Raw genomic sequence first — 6032 nt, 5'->3', positions numbered from 1 at the left:
TCAAATAAGTAATCTAACTCAACTAATTATGTATTATATATTATACAAAGTAAAATTCTTTTTCATTTTAGATACATAGGTACTATATTCTGCTCATCTTGGGAGGGTAAAAAATTTCCCCACCCTCTTTCATCCCGCAGGTGTCGTAGAATTCAACTGTGGGGTATGGGTTCAATTATTTAGTGGACGATGGGTTAGCGACCTGTCACTGCAATGATGTAGGGTGCTATCGTAAATGTCACTGAAAATATATATTTTTGATTCTATTAGGTGGTCCATTTTTTTTTTTCAAAGTTGTCCACCCCACTTTTTTTGTAACATGGGTATTTTTTACGCGATTAATACTCAGAATCGCGAGCTCTTTCGATCCTGATAGGAGAAAAAAAATGTCCCAAGATTTCCATACATTTTTTCGAACCTTCCACAATATCTCTGCTTTGCCTAAAGGTTGACTGGTAGAGAATGCTGTCTGGCATTAAGTCCGCCTTTTGTACTATAAGTTTTTCTTTCTTTGTGTACAATAAAAATTAAATAAATAAATAAATAAACCTTCCATTCCGTTACCGCCATACAAAATGTATGAAAAAATGGTAACGGAATGGGAAAAAAACCTTGGGACACTTTTTTCTCCTATTAGAATTGAAAGAGCTAGCGATTCTGAATGGAAACCACATACTTTAAAAAAAATGGCCCAAGTAAACGTTTGGAACCCTGTTCACTTTCTCCATACAATGTATTTAATTTATCCGTGACGTATTCGCTATCCAGCATGCGTAGCCAAATGCACAAACTCACGAAATCTAAACGCCGCAGAAAGCCGCCAATACGCAAGAGCGATAGAGATAGATAGCTACGAAAGAGATATTATCGTTTTCGTTTGTGCTTTCGGCTACGCACACACGTAAAACGTCAAAATCTCATAGTAGATATACAAACGGAATAACGCAACTGATAGATAAACGTTCAATCGCTTATCATATCCGTAGCGATGAAATTGAACTTTAGATAGGAGAGAATGTCTAGACATTACAACGATAACAATTGGCTACAATATCACGAAAAGGGATACGGATTAAATGTGATTATACATGTTTTTTTACAAGCTTTTATTTAACTTGCCTTGTTAGCATGTTAGTTTGGGTCAAAACGTAGAAGCAAAATTTGAACCACTTCCCAACAACCCAACAAGTATGGAAAGTTTCCGAAGTTTTCCTATGTGAAAATTTCATAATTTTGGAAACTTTCCGTCGGCACATCAGTATTAGGGCCTGCCCACATAGGCGCGTTGCGGCGACGCGCCACAAAAAATCTGCGTTGCGGTGTCGCGTCGCGGGTTTTTGCGACGCGCTGCTAGTTCTTGCATTGCGGTGCCGCGCTGCAGATTTCATGCCGCAAAAATACCCGAGGTGCGGCACCGCAACGCAGATTTTTTTGATGAGATGAGATGAGAAACTTCAACGCGCCAAATGTACTAAAAAACGTCGTACGATACACTTCAAAAGAGGAAATTCGTAATTCATGCTGTTTTAACTCCTTTTAGCCGTATTTTAATTCATCGCCACTAGTTCCTAATTTCCTAGTTTCGCACTTGTATCGTAATGTACTATTATTTGTACATTACGATACAAATTACAAACAATACAAATTACACATACATATTAATCATAACAAAAACAGAAAGGAATGATGCCACGAAAAATGTTTCTTCAATTTGTTTGTTTCGTGCCAATATTTTATACAGAGATTGTTTATATATCTCGCGATATCTCCTTTTTCGTTGAACCTGTTTACCTGATCTACTATTAAACTTGATAAGCATTACCATGGCATTTAATGTTTTGACTAGTCTCGCTGTAAACAAGTTCGGTTCCGGTTAAAAGGTTGATTTGTGATAACAAACAACGTGATTTTTATCGTTACATTAACCGAAATAACGTAAGTTTTCCATATAATGATATTCCGCTTTGTGTTGTAGGGCACAGCACAGCGGATATCATCTCACTCGAATCTAGAGCAGAGCCCGACTGAGGAAGTACCTCCGCCTTACAGAAGACCGCAGCCAAATAGCACTAGACCCTACTCATAGTGTTGTGTTCCTGCCGTTGAGTAAGGCTGCCAGAGCTCAACGAAGGTGCGATGTGCCGGCGGCGGGAGGACCTAAGGAACGAATTTGTTCCGTCTAATTGTCCTTTGAGTCGTCGGCAACCCGAACCCTCCTTAGAACTTGTACACTCCTTTTTGCTGTGTACTTAACACAGCAAAGGGGACTGTACAAGTTTCTAATGGGTTGGCAACGCGCATGTGACACCCCTTAAGTTGCAGGCGTCTATAGGCTACGGTAACCGCTTTATGCTATGCTTGTTTGCCACCGACGTGGTATATAATAAATATGTATATATCTCATGGCCGTCATGGCTGAGAGTACCCTTTTTACAGCTTAGCAAGTACATACAGTGATTAAAAATATGCAGAGGGGTAAATCACCAGGTCATGACGGGCTCAGCATAGAGAGCATTTCGTTTTCTTTGAACTTGAACCCTTCATTTGCCAAGAGTGGCATCCTATGTCGTGATTATAATTATGAACGATTATAAACAAATTGAGGTTTTACTTATAAATAATGTATTCAGTTTTTAGGAAATTAAATTATAAAACCACACTTCTTCACTACACGTGAATTTGATAAATATAAAAATAACATTAAAATCATGATCGGTAGATACTGTTACCTTGTCTACCTGACAACCTAGAACTAAGATAATGCATATCTATTTTATTTTTAGATTACATAAGGTTTATTTTTAATCAAGAACGATTTAATACTGTACTGATAAAGCCCATGTAAAAAAGCGTACCCCTGAAATGTACGGGCCTTTTAGGCTTCAAACTAGATGGCGCTCTTTCTTAGCCTGAAAGTGCCCAAAATCATATTTTCCCCAAATATTTTTGCGTGTTTTTATTTATTATAACAACAAATTACATATTTCTTTATTTTAAAAACATGATAACACGTCAATACACATTTTGAAAAAAATAAAGTAGGAGTCATCAGTGTACTAATCACAGAACTTAATTTAGATAGAAGAAACTAATTAATATATTTGTATAGGGGCCGAGCGTGTCAAATTTTGTACTGAAGTTGATTCTTGCCTGTAATTTTAAATATGTCTCAGGCTCTTGATTGTTCATAATTTTTGTGTTGTTGCAATTGAATATCACGTAACGAGGCATTTTTTATGTTTTGGTTGACTTCAACTTACAAAAATTGACGCCCGAAAGCTGCAAGCTGCGAGTAAAGACGGACAACTCAGTGGATTTCACTGAGTTCATTTGACACGCTAAGTAGATACGTTTGCTTGATCTATGGTATATATGACATCTGTGCTACTAATAGTTATGATAGTATATTTAATAGGTGGCGCTAAAAACTGAGGTACGATTCATAGTATATGAAGTCTGTTTGTCCATCTTTCACGGTAAAACGAAGCGATGAAATGACGTGATTTTTTAAGTGGAGATAGTTGAAAGGATGGAGAGTGACATAGGCTACTTATTGTCTCTTTCTAACCCCCCACTTCCCTAAAATGGGGGGGGGGGGTTTGTATGGAGCATAACGTAATCTTTAAATCTAACTCGAGCGAAGCCGCGGGCAAAATCTAGTCCTATATAAATAATCCTTGTTTATATTCAATCTGTAACTTATTCACCCAAAAGGCAACCTTATCCTCTACAAATAAGACTTGACTTTGACTGGCGATTAGCACATAATATAATTATGACTTATGACATATATGTCCCGCCCACCGTATTATTTACCAATCAAAGAGACTAGTATTAAATGCAAAGGATATTATAATATATGACGTATGGAATATGGTGCAGAATTCAATGACTAATATATTTAATACCTATTATTGATTACGCCAAGTTATTTTAAATAAGATTTTGACGACCGGTCTGGGTGCAGTCGGTAGTGACCCTGCCTGCTGCGCCGCGGTCCCGGGTTCGAATCCCGGTAAGGGCATTTATTTGTGTGATGAGCACAGATATTTGTTCCTGAGTCATGGATGTTTTCTATGTATATAAGTATTTATATATTATATATATCGTTGTCTGAGTACCAACAACACAAGCCCTCTTGAGCTTACCGTGGCCTCAGTCAATCTGTGTAAGAATGTCCTATAATATTTATATTTATATTTAATAAGTTCCAGTACAGACCCGTGTTAAGAATTTCACCACCCCCTTTCCTCCCGTGGGTGTAGTAGAGGTCGACTGTGGGATATGGGTTCAATTGCGGTGTGGGTGCTGGGCTGGCAACCTGTCACTACAATATCAGAATGTCCTTTTCTTTCAGTGTAGCGGTCAGTACGTCAGCTGCGATTGTTGGAGACCCGGGTTCGATTCCCGGCTTCGTATATAGTCTGTCTACTACTGAAGTACTGACGTAAGCGCTGGCGGCCTAGCGGTAAGAACGTGCGACTTTTGCTCCGGAGGTCGCGGGTTCGAACCCGGCTCGTACCAATGAGTTTTTCTGAACATATGAGCGAAATGTTATTTGATATTTGCCAGTCGCTTTTCGGTGAAGGAAAACATCGTGAGGAAACCGGCCTAATTCCAATAAGGACTAGTTACCCTTCGGGTTGGAAGGTCAAATGGCAGTCGCTTTCGTAAAACTGGTTACTACGCCAAATCTTGGGATTAGTTGTCAATGCGGACTCGAGGCTCCCATGAGCCTAGGCAGATGCCGGGATAACGCAAGGATGATGATGATAGTCTGTCTACTCCTTTTGGGAATACTCTACTACTCCTTAAGCATCGATATCGATCAGACAAAATCGACAAAAGCGCCTCAACGTTTCGTCGTTAGCTGCAAACTCCTTTCGCATGATTATCACGTTTATCTACTGTGACCTAATTAAAGTAATTCATTTGGACGGATACATTCGATAATTATTTACAAAGATAATTATAATTGTTAGTTAATTAACGTGAGAAACATGACTTGACCATGATAAGAGGTATCAGTTTCTTTACTTTGAGTTTTTCACCTTAGAGTCTGGCTAATGAAAGTTGAATCCAGTATTTTTTTAAAACAGCAACTCTGGATGTCATATCACCGATTGTCATCTGTCAGTGTGACTGTCACTTTAACGAATTTCGGTAAAAGTTAACAGCGAAATCTACAGAGTGGGGCCTGTAACAAAGGCGAAGAATTGAACTGTAGGCTATCTCCTTATACTGATCAACATTTGTTCAGTGACTTTTAAAAATTATGATGTCTTTAAATTTTTAATTTTTCATACAAAATAAATATTAGCTTCAATGTACGCCATTATTGTTGTCATTGACGTTGTCTGTCACACTTTAGACTTAACAGAATTCGCAATACATTACCTCTTAGAAAAAACTTTCAAGGGTGATAAAAATCAAAATACAAGTTATTTTTAAAACTCGCCGAACAAATGTTGATCAGTATAAGGAGAATAGCCTAGAGTTCAATTTTTCGCCTTACAGGCCCCACTCTGTATAAATAATAGTGAATAACGCCATAAAAATTAGTAAAGTAAGTGCTGTCAATAAATTTGAAATAATAAAAAAGAAACCATGTTATCAATGTGTTGCCAGCTCCAATTTTTTTTTTAATTGCCACGTTTTTTTGGGATCAGCTTTCATTAGCCAGACTCTATTAGACAGTATAGGCAGAATCTGGATCAGTTCCCTAAAAGAAACTGGACCAGTAAACGCTTTCAGGAACAAAGTGAGCAAGGATCTGGAAATTCCTAAACACAGGTTATAAAAAACTGGTAACTGTCTACATGTATTGGTACCGAAAATGTATAGCAAAATTCCAACAGTAATAAAAATGCCCCAAGCTACTTCGGGTTCGTTTCAACATTAAAAGGTTTTTTAGTCCAGAAGGCCTATTATTCCGTGACTGAATTCATGACTGAATGAAATCTGAAAAAAAAATACATTATACGTATTTTAATATTTAATTTGATGTAATTAATTGATTTTATTTTCTAATA

This window comes from Leguminivora glycinivorella, chromosome 20, assembly GCF_023078275.1.
Source record: "Leguminivora glycinivorella isolate SPB_JAAS2020 chromosome 20, LegGlyc_1.1, whole genome shotgun sequence".
Taxonomy (NCBI): domain Eukaryota; kingdom Metazoa; phylum Arthropoda; class Insecta; order Lepidoptera; family Tortricidae; genus Leguminivora; species Leguminivora glycinivorella.
This window is presented reverse-complemented; position numbering follows the sequence as displayed.